The following is a 14687-nucleotide window of genomic DNA, read 5'->3' as shown; positions in this document are numbered from 1 at the left end:
TAAATTAAAATACTTCGAGAAAATGCAAGCTCGGTGGTGGTCTGAGTCTGACTCGGCTCGTTGTGATAAGCAAAAGGATTGATAACACAGAGCGGGACCGCACAAAACACAGCCAGTCAAAGAAACAAGCTCTCCTTGCAAAATTCCCTTATTTCCAACCACAGCTATGAGTTCGTGCTTGAACGGCGGGTGTCAGCTCATACGAGGTCAAGGGCTATATGTCAAGGATGCATTGAGTATTCTGGGATGACGAACGTTTTACATAAAACTCCATGCCAACACATGAGAACCTGTCTTCGAGTGATTCTCATGAATCCAACAGAAGTAACAAGGACGCTTTTTGTGAGTGACGGGTACTGAAGGTAGGGAAGGACATGCTTAGCCTTCTAGCACACACCTGGTGTCATCAAAGATTTGCAGTGATCTATTCACATAATTTTCACAGCTAGTTTGCCTTTTACGCCCAATGGAATCTGATTCGTCGGATGATCGAGACAGATAGTTCTCTGAGGTTGACGTTATATATTTACTCTTCCAAAGACGTCCCCTAAAGAAGCATTATTTCCGCAGTACAAACAAGAGTCAATACGAGGTTCTATAGTTCACCCCAACCCGGGAAGCCATTCCCTTCATAATCTAAACCTTTTAACACAACTGTGACACTGGAGTGATAACCAAGCCACGAACAAACTATTTAATCTTCTTGGGCGGCACTGGTTTTGTTTCTGAGAATAATCCAGTCAAAGGAAAGTGAAGAACCGTTTTTCGTCTTTTTTTAATTCAAAGGCAATTCCAGATGAGAAGTTCTTCTTTTACAACATATAACCAGTTATTTATTTCCTCCAACAAACACAAAGGTCGGTCTGATCTTGCAATAACCCTAATACAACCTTGGAAGTAACCGATCACCACTACCTTCAACACTAGCCATACATCAAGAATGTTTATTTTAAATGTATGTATTTCACGAAGTGAAAACCCATGTTCCTTAGCTTGATATCAAGATATCAGCACACATATAATGACCCATGGTCCCAAACAATCTCTATTCATATTAGTCTGAATATTAGCTATCTGGGATGCCATCACGCCCAATTAAGCATTCTGGACAATTCAATAATGTCTAGACCACAGTGAAATGACCTTCGTGAAGCGCTAATGTTCTCGCGGTATCTCACCAACCAATCGTCCTATTGAAATGAATTAATGGCAGCTACTGGAACGAGAATCGTCAAAACAAACGAATGATGATTCAAGCAATCCGCGTCGGTGGTATGTTCACTGGCAGTGTGGATGCTGCGCCCATTTGAGGTCTTTCAACAGCATGAGGGTAATGCGGTTTTCCTCGGCTCTGGGTGAGATAGATGGTATCTTGTGGTGGATGTTGAAGGCTACAGGCGTTGAGGGATGGCCGTTAATGTCGCCGCAGATACATAGAAGTGTTGGTAATCGGTTCTAAATATGCAAAACTGCTGTACCACAGATATTTATAGTTTTGGATCTGTTTTAGGACTTGAACCACCTCTGCGGTGAAACACGCCCAACCAGTGGTCATCATATCTTAGGGTGTGTTTGGGCGATCAAGACACATATGTGTTTAAAACCACATACGTTAATGCCTTATCGTGGAACAGGTCACGAATGATACACACAGGTAACAAATTGTGTACGATAGATATTTTGGAGAACCACGGTTCACGTTTGCGTTACGATACAGGATAAGGATTCACGGAATACATTTCCTATCCACGTGTCAAGACAATGCTGCATGAATCGGCAAATTCAAACATTGCCATTTCATGGAACTTGAGACACGTCCATCTATTCCCCTGGTCCAATGTCCAGTATCTAAGGTTGAAGACCACTGGCATGACAGCTGCTGTAGAAACAGTTATTAGAAGAAATTCAACACTCAGGTTCTATCACCAAACACAACCCGTAATCTGTGATGAACCTGAGCGATTTCCGAGCACATCTCGCGAACATCTCGGACTCCTGCGAAGAGCAGACGAGATGTCCATCTGAGTAAACGTGCCTGGCTGGTTCCCGTCAGGTCACCCTCGATCCCATCTGGTGGGAAGGGGAGGGGGGACCAGGACGCGGATGGGTGATTTTCGAAAGGAAGATAAGACAGATGAGGGACTCTGGACTGATGTGTGAGGAGGAGTAAGGAAGCAGAGTGGAGGGAGGCAGATATCGCTGCATCAGCATGTTATCATCCATTGGCGGCAAACACAGGGAGGAAAGGCTATCACTTAGTCTACCAGTCGTGTTGTCTCTGTGTCAGTATAACAGGTCACACGTAGCTAATGCAAATTAGTCTCGTGCAGTGATGTTAATGAAACTTAGATAAGAAAGATTTATCTTTTCAAATATAGACTAGTTTTGGAAATATCTACATAGCAGCAGTCTGACCGTGTGTGTGTGTGTGTGTGTGTGTGTGTGTGTGTGTGTGTGTGTGTGTGTGTGTGTGTGTGTGTGTGAGAGAGAGAGAGAGAGTGTGTGTGTGTATTTGTTTGTGTGTACGTGTTTGTGTCTCTGTATTTGTTTGTGTGTGTGAGTCTGTGTGTGTGTGTGTGTGAGAGAGAGAGAGAGAGAGAGAGAGAGAGAGAGAGAGGGGGGGGGGGACTGTCAGAGAGGGTGTCTGTATCCTTGTGTATGAGTTTCCTTATCTGTTTGTTGGTTGTTTTGTTGGTTGTTTGGATGGTTTTATTGTGTGCATAAAAAGAAGGAAATCCGGAAAGCGAAGCAGGTCAATACATGTGTGTTTTATATCTGGCCCATGGAAAATACGTAACGTAATGATATGCACACAAGCGATATCCTTGGTATTAACTTAGATACATTCCATATCAATCTACCACGTGCATCGAATTTTAACAAAAAAGTTACACAACCAAATACATATATCAACGCTTGAAGAGCATTTGAGGTCTTGAGCCGGCCTGATACTTGTACCATAACGGTGAGGACACCGGGTGTTTCCTCACTGGTGAACGTACCTGACTACCTATAGTACCTTCATCATCACACTTGAATACAAAATGTATTTGTTTTTCAAATTATTATTTTACAATAAACACAATGACACCTGGCGTTCGCCAACCAAATGAACTTCTCCTGTCCCCCCTTTAGTAACCGCCAAATACAATCGAACACATCCTACTCTCGTCACGGCTTGTCTTAAAGATATATGTCATCACAATCCACACATTCCCATGTTACCCTAACATATACGTATGTTGTATTAGCTGACAGGAGCTGATTATCTGTGGTTCTCATCTGAGTGCAAGCAGCTTCAGGGTTACGACTCCCCTAAACACAATCTAAAACCAGCCATAGTTACATGTGACTGGAATGTTTTGGTTCCTGAAGATTAGATCCGACAAAGCTCAACTTGTAATCACAAACAAGGTTACGGAAGAGAATATGTGAAGGAAACTTTGCTATGACAGGTGGAATGAGCTAAACTTGTCTCACGTGTCTAGCTAATGCTGGAATCATTTGAATCTCGCCTAAGACAGAGCTTGTCTCAGTAGAGTGTTGGGTTGATAGAGGAAGCCATATAACAAGGTAATGATCTGAAACCGTACGTTCGAATTCAATTTTTTTTCAAACATGGACTTTACAAAACCCCAATCACCATGATCCTATCATTACAGATGGAAAAGTTATTCATATGCACCATTGCCTTCCTATTGAATCATGATCTGGGGATTTCTCCCTTTCACCGAAAACAGTTCGCACCATCGTTTGCTCTTTACTGACTACAAGTTCTGAACTCCTCTCAACCTCTCAACCTCTCAACCTAGCTAACATTTTGGTTAGCATAATCTTTCGTAGTGACATCAATGTGTTGGCATAACTGTTCAGCTAAATGGCAACATACTCTTCTTGCCAGACAACAACAAAGCAACAATTAATGGAGGTTTGGCATGATATAACAGCATATTCCGAAATATATTGTCAAGGATCTGGATAATGTCATGCCGTTCAGGAAGAGTGATGACCTGGCAACTTGGAGCTCTAAGAGGTGATGTGAATATGCCTCTACCCTTTGAGAAGGATCGGATTGTCGGTCAAAATCCTATGTCATTTGAACTCCCAAGTTACTCCAGCTACACGCACTTGGTGTTCACACATGGGGCAGACTACATAAATAACTGTACCTTTATATTTCAACCTCAAGGTAACCTTCGTAACATGTTATATTTGAAGCTACCCGCCGTACCAAGCATATCTCAATCACCAAATGGTCCATGGTATCTGAGAAAGAGAGTAACTTGTTTATACCATCTTGTGATAACATAAACTAAACGTCACTCTAAATACCCCTGGTCTAGAGATTCAAGAAACCTGGTTTAAATCTTATTAAAAAAAGTTTAAACAATATAAAATGATCCCCATGGCAACTCACCAATAGGCCTAAGTGGCTGATAGTGTTAGGTATCCTCATAAAATCCTTGGCATCGTCAACCTACATTTCATTTTAAATTTAACATAGACAGACAAGGGCAAAGAAGATCACCCTGTCTCACCCACTGTCTGATCCAACCAAGATGAGTGCTGTGGAATGGTATGAGGCCGGACAAAGAGGAGGAGAAGCCCATCTAAACTGGTTTTACTGTCGGTATGTGCTGCCACCTGGTATGTATAGATGGTATCCTAGTCTAAAAGTGTGGTCAACTCTGACCGGCATGCTGTTACCACCTGAACGGTCAAGCGAATTCCGACCTGCTGTGTTTGTTGATTATTGGTCAATCGGACAGAGGTTGATGCACCCTAACATCTGTAGTAAAATATCTAGGGGGCGGAGGAATAACAGCCATTGTAACAGATACTCTTGGATCAGAGAAACTCCTGTTAGAGCACGCGCGTACTCCAGGCCGCAATGGTTTGATACACTTGACAGAACGCGGAAAACTTCATCAAACAATTTTTCTGTTAAGTAAATAAGTCCCATATGTAACGATGCGTATTTCGGTTTTATCACAGTCTGATAAACCCTATTTGTGGTATACATGCATGTAAATATAGTTAATGACCAAAATGTTACAAAGGTATAATCATAATCAAACCAGACTGAGATCTACCAATTATCGATATAAAAATATCTAAATAACTATATGTAAACAGTAAACTACGTTTATAACGAACACACTTCTAACCAGCTGACGACATAACGAACTGTGTTTTTGGTCTCGGCCATTTGCTGTATATATGGTGTGTGTATGCTAATAACGAACTACGGTTATAACGAACTAACATTACTGGTCCTTCTTAGTTACTTATAACCGTAGAGTACTGTAAGCATATTGCATATTCCGATGCACTCGAGTTACATATTGTATCTGTGTGCAAAATACATGTATGTATACGTATTAGGGATACAATCCCAATATAGATAAACCAAATTAACTAACCTGAGTATTTGTGGCAAGGGGCATCCGTGATTATATAGGAGAAGATTACAAATCAGTACATGCACTTTGCATGTTTAATGTTATACAACTAACGAACAAGAAACTCAAAAATACTCTCTACACATGCCCAGAGAGCGTTTTAAGTTCCACAACTCCACGAATGAAATCCCCAATTTCAGAATTCAAATTATTGCAAAGCGTTAACGTCTCGGCTCCAATATCAGGGAACATGTGGGCCGTATGTCCATGCTCCCCTTAAAACCATTTACACCCGGGCCTCTAAACATTCCCTACCCCTTCCCCCTTCCCTTCCCATATCCTTCCTCTCCCTGAGATCACAGCCTGTCATGTTTGAAGCTTGGGCAACAATGCCATTCAACGGCCATGTCTACCGTATGCGTAACGTCACATGCACACCATATTGCGAACATGGTATTTCCGCACTTTAACCTTTCTTAATGAAACACGTTGCTCCCTGAGGGAATAAAACATGTTCAGAGCATTCGTAGAAGGAGCACATTTATTCAACTATTAACGTAATTATTGAGTGTTAATGAGTTTCCAAATTTCACGCATCAGTGACAATATTGATGTCTGATAATATTCCCTATTTTGACTTGTATCACATGTTCCCGTGTTTTTTCAGGTGAACAATTGACTTGACTTTGCATGTATGTGTGACGGGTGTAACCGTTGGGGCAGGATACGCTCACCATTTTCGTGAACACCTGGTATCATCACTATTGGATCGTGATTCATAAGCACATGCTCATGATATAGTGGGAATCGTATAATCGACTCCTCTTTAAGCAGTGATTTCTTGTGACCATGGAAAGGGCTTTGTCGCATTTAATTATATATGGTGAACCCAGAGGAACAATGGCTTTGTGGCTGTAATGGTTCCATCATGTGTGAACCGGCACATTTCTATTTCGCATCGAAAGTTTTGAAAGACGTGAAAATGTAATGTTTATCCATTGTAATGTACACTCAAATGTAGTCGTTCACGGATGCTATAAAACATATTAGATAAAATCATACGTTTTGGAGGAATGGCTGCAACTGGGTGATGGCGCATTAAGCAAATTCTTTTATGCTCTCATTATTTTTGTTTGCCATGAAAGCAATACTAGTTTGAAGCCTACTATTTACACAGAATAAAACGTAATCCACCAAAAGTGCTACTAGACTACGCTTAGTCTCTAAAAATGTATAATTTTGACAAAAACAAGCAACTACATTAAAATTTAAAGGGCACCCTTGTGAGACGAAAAAATCAAGACTTGCTTGATTAAGGTCTATAGCATTACAGTTAGGGCTGGGCGGAAGGGGAAAATATGGTTCAGGACTGTGTTAGTGGTAATCCCATACCATGGGGGACGAGAATTGATACAAAATGGCTGATGCAGAATTAATCATCGCAACTGCACAATGTTGAAAACATTTTTGCAAAGGTACTTGCAAAGGTACATGCACATACTGAAGCAGATAAAATCAAAGTTATGGCTAATTCTTTGCATGATGATGTCATCAGCTATCTATGAGGAACATTCGGCGAGTGTAGCAGATCTACCAACTGTCACGTCAATATTGCTGCCTCATTGTATTCTTGCACGTTGCATTGTGGGAAATAACATCCTGGTACGTTAGTACTACTGTACTGACATTGTTAGCAGTGTCATGCCGACACCCTGACGCACAGATGGTGCTCGTAAATATCAGTCCACCAGGGTCGGTATGCTGCAGAGATTCTGTCACCAATGTCGCTGGGTAAATACTAGCATTCGTCACTCGTGACTTCAAAGACCTTGAGACGGCCTCTGTGGTATAGTGGTAGAACGTCCGTTTATACAAAAAAAACGTTAAAAGATGGTCCTTGTTTTTTACCCTGCTCGACATAAAGGGGCTAAACCACAAGGACTCGTCAGCTTGGAGTCAGTGTACTGTGTTTGAGTGGTATATCCTTGTTAAACTGCGGCATGGTATCTTAGTGGGATAGCACTATAAAATCGCCATTAGTCCGGACTAGTACAAGCAGCCACACACAGGTGCATGCACGCCTCATGTAAGTGCAATATTCCAGTACGCGACGTGAAACCCCATTTCACCTGACCTCAAAGACATTGAAAGTCTGTATGGTGGTGGTCGGTTTGTTGTAGTTAACCAAAGCCTATAGTTTGATATGATAAGGGGGGACTCAGGGAGTGATTCTCCTTTGAGTAATCAATACCTCGTTTATACAAAGAATAATAACAGCACTATTGATGTAGGGGTTTACTGCATTTTTTAGATTTTTTTTATAAACTGCAGGACAAAGGACAGTAAACACTTGAAAATTGGATGTGAAAAAAAATCACAAACACTATCAAAACGTTACTCGGCTGAAAACAGTCGCAAACATCTCAACCTTAAGGTATACAATATCAAATACATCGCCATGGAATAAACATTTCTTGTTTGTTTCATTTCAGCCACCATGAAACTTCTCACATGACACTGAATCGGCATTTTCGTATTCGAATCGTACAATAATGTATCAATTACCAATAACCATTAATGATCCATTGTCCACATCGATCTAGCATTTGACAACAGAACCATACATTACTGACATGTCTAGAATCTATCTGGGTCATCAATCACCCCAAGACATTGCACTCCCTTCAACAAACGCAGCTGGTTTTTGGTACCTAGTATAATAGCCTTGCTCCAAGGCTGTACTGAAAGAAATGTCCGGATGTGTAGTAATTATATCCTCCTAATAAGCAAGTCTAGACATGTGGACAGTCTAAGGACTCCAGTCTCTTAAAGGGACAAATTGTTCTTATTATTTACACAATCTAGAAATTATGATTTAAACTTATAAGTATTGCCTTAGAGACTTGTGCAAGTTTACTAGTATAACATCGTACGTCAAACAGTTACTGTGGTGTGAACTCTGGCAGTAATGGTATCTACTACACGTCAACAGTTAAACATCACAGACCACAATGTCAACAACCAACTGCCAACAACCACCCCATCCATCAAAACTTTTGACAACTATATCATAAGAAATATGGTCGGGAGGTATTCTTCAACTAAAGGCGACCTCCTTCAAAACAAACCCCAGCAAATATATCTTTGACAAAATACCCATAACAATGTGACTGGTGAGCGGTGATCAATCTTGCAGTGACGGATGTCCTCCCATTTGACCAGAGTACCGCCGGATTCTTGTTATTTCCGATCCGCCATCAGTGAACAGTCGACATCAAACACAAACACCAACTAGATAACAGTCATCAGCCAGCTCCACCAAATACACCTTTGACAAAATTCTCAGAACAGTCGAAGGCGCCCTTCGACTAAAGCACTTCCGTCTGCTTGTACAACCCGATGTACCAACAACGTAAGTCAACACCACATACCAAATGCAACACGTTTGACAAATAAATCATAAAATATGCATTTGACATGTCCGCTCAGCCAACCGTGCCCTCCAACATCTGATCAGAGCAAAACTTGGAGATCTCAGGAACCCCGGCGATTCAAAGAAACCATCAGGCAACGGAAAATCCCACAGACTCTACCTATTCTACCACCTAAACAATATTCTGAAGTAATGTTACTGGATACGTATATGTCGACGTATTGTCTCCAACATATGACAAGAACATTCCCAAACATCACACCTCATCCACCCCTCAGCACCCATCCACCCACTCTACGCACTAATCATCAGGAAATGTACTTCGACATCCAACCCATGCCCTAACGCCCTGAATGCATCAAGACATTTTATCATATACAGTTACAACATTATCCTATCCCGAGTGCAAGTCTCCACAGTCTGACATCTTAAGTCATCCCACGCTGAGAGCAGGATAAGCGTCGAAGGATAGGAAACGAAACAGATTCGTGACATCATGCGCGCTGATAAAATGTCTCCCTCAACAATTTTTTGTGACGTAGTTATAAGTTGAGGCGAGAGGATGTCTTAGGACCATTAATGCATCTGAGGTTATTTGAATCACGTCATGAAGAATATATTCTGCAGAGTAAAACATTATTGTTCTTAAAGTTTCATTGTATTTCAGTGTCATTTTTTGCTTCAATTTGTTCATAAGCATGCGGTCCTGTGAAGATTCCGGGTTAGAATAGGTCTTCAGCAACCCAGACGTCTAACGGGACGCTTGGTTGACGCTTGTCATCGTATCCCAATTGTATCGATCGATGTTCATGATATCAGTCACTGGACTGTCTAGTGCAGACTCCATTATTTACAGACCGACGTGTTTATAGCTGCAACATTGCTGAGTGCGGCGTTAAACAACAAACGAGCATAACCATTTGTGTAGTTAAACAAAACATGTTACATTGAACCTGTAGTTTAAGTATGTTCTAAATATATCACACTATAATTGTCAGGATGGCACGGAACAGAAATACGATGTTCTGGTAAAAATGACAGCCACAAAAATGTTACGGAACATCTGTATATTTTGACACACACTGGCAATTCCCATCAGTTGACGTCAAGTATGGAATCAGGAATACGCCAGTGCAGCAGTGTCAAGGCTATGCGTGACTCTAACTGGATGACATCTTCAGTCTCTGCTTTCAGCTGTGTCATGGCTGAGTGTGCTTATCACAACGGAGAATATGTTGCTCTTACCGTTGACCCTATGTTGTATAGTTAAGGCTATATGACAAATAACTTGTAACAAATCTAACAGCTGGCAACGATAAGATTCATTTCGAATAATCACATGGTCTAAAAAATATTCAAATTATGTCTGAATAACTGACAACCATTTGCTCATTCTTGATAAACAATGGATCGCTTGAACAAAATAGTGACGTCACAGATGAAAACATACACTTGAAGTGACAACCTGAAGAATGTATTGTCCGTATTACATGAACAACGTATAACGATTTTTACATACGGCGATGTAAGCAATTGACGTCATAATGAGGGCAGAGCGCATGATTTCATGACATAATGTCTATATTTTGTTCTGCTATGTACATATGGCATCGATTGCCACATGAAGGCCATTGTTATGAAAGTACATTTTCCTGTCATGAAATATTGCCAAACCCAATGACGCCATTGTCAGTAATGCCAAAGATAAGAATCGTGTTGTGTTCTTGGAAATATGGCAGGTATCTTGGTTCCTTAATACTGATGGATACCATGCATTATGGCGTGACTGTAAACCCAAATATACATTATGATACATTTCAATGTTTCCTGTGCTGCTCTGTCAACCTCACAAATGACGCAATCGCTAAGAGCTCGAATGATCTAAGCTTCCTATATCTGACGTCACATTATGAAAGCGCATGCCCACAACATGTGTCACTCCCCCTAGTGAACAAGGGCGGATAACTCCCACATACCTTCCTCACGCGGTTCCAATTAACCTTTACCATTTGATAAAGCCAATGAGAAACAGTGGTCTACTTATAGGGTTATCCAACTGTAGGAAGTGACAAAAGGCTAGGGACCATAAAACACACTCTCGCGAGACTAACACTATGGTCACGAGATCATGGCGCGTGGGCGGGCTCGGATTGGTTGTATCTCGGTGCCCACCTGGACATATCACGAAGTACCGGTGGCTATACTGCTACAAACAGACGGTGACCTTTGTGTGTTTGTGGTGGTGTATTGAGACTGTTGAGAGTATATGTTGAGAACCCTGGTCTGTGTTGAAACGATAGGAGCGATTAAGGATAAATGTATATGTATAAAGTAAACTGTAAGCTACACCACTGACTCACTGATCGCTGCGAGTTTTGGAAAGGCGAGGAATACGGCTGTAGAATCGGCGTTACAAATAGGGAGGATACACACTGAAATAATTGACTCTGTGACTGAAACTTTCGACACCCTTGTTATTAAATATGACATCATGGCTTTGTAGGAAATGTACACAAACCCATGGACCTTTCCAGCCATCACCTTTCTGTCTCCCTATCTGGAACCCATATGATTCGGACCCTATATCCATCAGGCACCTCTTCTCTGTACCCATCGTTTCCCCCGTTCTTCTCTAACACACATGACACCGCCCATCTTGACATCAACACACCTCTTCTTTAGCCTTCTATGTACTCCTCTGACATACATGACTCCGCCCATCTTGACATCAACACAACCCTTCTTTAGCCATCTATGTACTTCTCTAACATACATGACCCCGCCCATCTTGACATCAACACACCCCTTCTTTAGCCATCTATGTACTTCTCTAACATACATGACCCCGCCCATCTTGACATCAACACACCCCTCCTTTACCAATCAATGTCCATTGTCCTTCTCTAATATACATGACCCCTCCCATCTTGACATCAACACACCCCTTCTTTACCCATCACTGTCCACCTCTAACACACATGATCCCGCCCAACTTGACCTCAACACGCCCCTCCTTTACCCATCACTGTCCACTGTCCTTCTCTAACACACAAGACCCCGCCCATCTCTACATCTACACGCCCCTTCTTTACCTATCACTGTCCACCTCTAACACACATGATCCCGCCCACCTTGACATCAACACACCCCTTCTTTACCCATCTCTGTCCACTGTCCTTCTCTAACACACAAGACCCCGACCATCTCGACATCTACACGCCCCTTCTTTACCCATCACTACCCCCTGTCCTTCCCCAACACATATGACCCCGCCCACCTTGACATCAATGCATTTTTTCTCAGACCAGTTGTCTCTCCCTCCCTGAGAGAGGGGTATGACCCTGCCCAACTATTCGTTATCCCCCTCCTTGTAACTAATATCACCAAACAATATTGTTAACTGTTAACGCAAAAGCATATCCCATACAACTAATTGCGATTTTTTTCTCCAAATTTGGTCACAACATCTGCTTCAAGATTAACTAGGTCTATAGCTTTTTCTGTCATATATATCGGTCATGACCTCTTTTCATCCAATGAAAACAATGACTGACCTTTATGATAATGGTGACGTGAGGTGCCCGATGGGAGATGCAAGTGGTCGTACAGGCGTGTTCCGAGCGCAGCGGAAGTAAAGCCAACTAACTAACTAACAGTGTTGCATGTGGTCAGTATTGTCGAGGTTCTTGAGGAACGGCGACTACTTGGAATGGACAGCGAGCTTTGTTGCATGTCGGTAGAAGTAGGCTAGGAAATGACCACAGTGTGTATTTTTAATAGCACTACATCTTACACACTCTCAATGATTTTGACTACTTCTTCAAACTACCTTGGGAGCAGTGTTGCGATGCGTTAGCAGGGAAACCCAAGAGGAGCCATCTTGCAATAAAAGCGACAAAATCGTTTCCATGGCCCGAGAAATCTAGCAGAATCGATTCATTTTGACGGTTCCGACTGTATTCTGAGCTTGTGTCTGTGAATCACTGTCAAATAGTGATACTACCAAATGTTCGCGAAATGATGAGCGTATCCTGCTTCGCCGGTGGCACGTCACAAACACTTGCAAAGGCAAGTCAGTTATTCTCCTGAAAACGACACGGGAACACATAATACAAGTCAAAATAGGGAAACCCAAGAACAGACTCGCTCATTGCGTCCCGGCGAGAATCAAACATACAGCGACCCCATTAACCATTTCACAATCCACGGATCAGAATAAAAATAGATTGAACATTTAAAAACATAAAATGACACGACATCAACGAAAGCTGGTCAGATCTGACCTATTGGCATAATATTATCTGGTGATCAGCAAAATTTCTTCATTTCTAACTCCCTTCGCATCTTCATTACATTTCAAAATGGCATTTCTTACGGGAGAGGCCAAGAATTTGGGCTTGTGTTACCTATACAGCTTAAAAATAGCAAACACTTCAATAGCTGAAGTCATGGCATACATACAAAGCCGCTCAAGGAACAACAATAAACAACACGGTAGGCAGCTCCAGCCAAGGCAAGTGCCAAGTCATCAAAATCTATCCAACGGAGGCTTCATTCTTGAGCTCGCACAAGGAGGTAGCCTAAGTCTGAATATTCTAGAGTGCGCCGATGACATTATTGCTATCTTGTAAGATATTGTTGAGAAATGTGTTGATGGATGTTTCTTTCGGGAAATAGGTCATCTTCTTCAGACAGTGTTCCAGACACTGCCCATCGCCAAGGGTGGTCCTGCAGGCCCTTCTTCACAGTCACATGGCCATCGTGACCTTTCCACTGTCTGGACCTCCATCTGTGACCTTCTTACGTTGTGTGTGTATTCACCGATGTAACGCTCAACAACATTTGTTCAAATGTCAAGGAGGACGTCTTACTTTAGGAAATCTATGTTAACACAACCAACGACCATAACGCAGCAGTCTCACCGTCATTCTTCACATCAAACATTTTAAACACCTGCTGAAAAAAATCCTTTTTACATATGACAGGAAACAAATGCCTTTTCCATATAACAATATATTTATTTGTGTTGTATTTTTAGTTTGTCAGTTCCTTTCTTTCGTAGGGCATACACACATTAATTTAATGATCTCCATTATGTGGGTATGAGCTGCATAAATATGCCGACATATAAAACTGATGGATATTTCAGCAATCACCTATTGTTTGTTAAAAAGAGAAAAATTGCCCCGACAAAAAAGAAATGATCTTCGATCTTAAGATACCTTCTTCGTGGAGAGTATTTACGATGACAGAGGGCACAATAGGTCCACTTAGTAAAGTTGCGTCCCTTTGGCGTGCCGGATATAATTCCTGGTTACACTTCTAGATGTTTCATCACCATGCTCGTGCTCATGTGTTTCCTCAGAATGGAAAACGTCTAAGGCCTGCATGACTTAGTGTTCTACTTCCCCTTCCATATATAGCTAACACGCCGATCTAGAACTGAAATACTCTTCAACGGGGCGTTAAACCCAACTTACTCACTTACTCATGATCACGTGTGAGTGAGTGGTTTTTACGCCGCTTTAGCAATATTTTAGCAATATCAGACGGGAGACCCAGAAATGGGCTTCACATATTGTACCCATGTTGGGAATCGAACCCGGGTCTTCGGCGTGACGAGAGAACGTTTGAACCACTAGGCTACCCGACTGCCCCTGATCACGTGTGCTATGACATGACCTTTGATAATATGAAGCACATGACGCATGATACAGTATCAAAGTTCATTGACATATGTACTGACAAAATAAATTACAATATCTACTTATCAGCTATTTACTCCACCTTATCTCTAATACAATAAGGATTCAACGTTATTCTGATTCGTTCTAGGGTGTGCCATATTCCCG

General features: G+C 41.7%; 1 protein-coding gene across 5 annotated transcripts in view; it reads right to left on the bottom strand.

Annotated features, from left to right (window-relative positions):
- LOC124112265 (hemicentin-1-like) overlaps positions 1 to 14687 on the bottom strand; it is a 102411-nt gene that overhangs the window by 59997 nt on the left and 27727 nt on the right. The window contains exon 1 of one of the 5 annotated variants that reach the window (XM_046472291.2): positions 4418 to 4541. The exons of the other annotated variants lie outside the window; for them this stretch is intronic. The gene's annotated coding sequence lies outside the window, so the exon portion shown is untranslated. Of the gene's footprint in view, positions 1 to 4417; positions 4542 to 14687 lie in introns of those variants that run through there. 5 annotated transcript variants of the gene reach the window in all.

This window comes from Haliotis rufescens, unplaced genomic scaffold (assembly GCF_023055435.1).
Source record: "Haliotis rufescens isolate VD_foot unplaced genomic scaffold, xgHalRufe1.0.p SCAF_6, whole genome shotgun sequence".
In the NCBI taxonomy this organism is placed as follows: Eukaryota; Metazoa; Mollusca; class Gastropoda; order Lepetellida; family Haliotidae; genus Haliotis; species Haliotis rufescens.
This window is presented reverse-complemented; position numbering and strand designations above follow the sequence as displayed.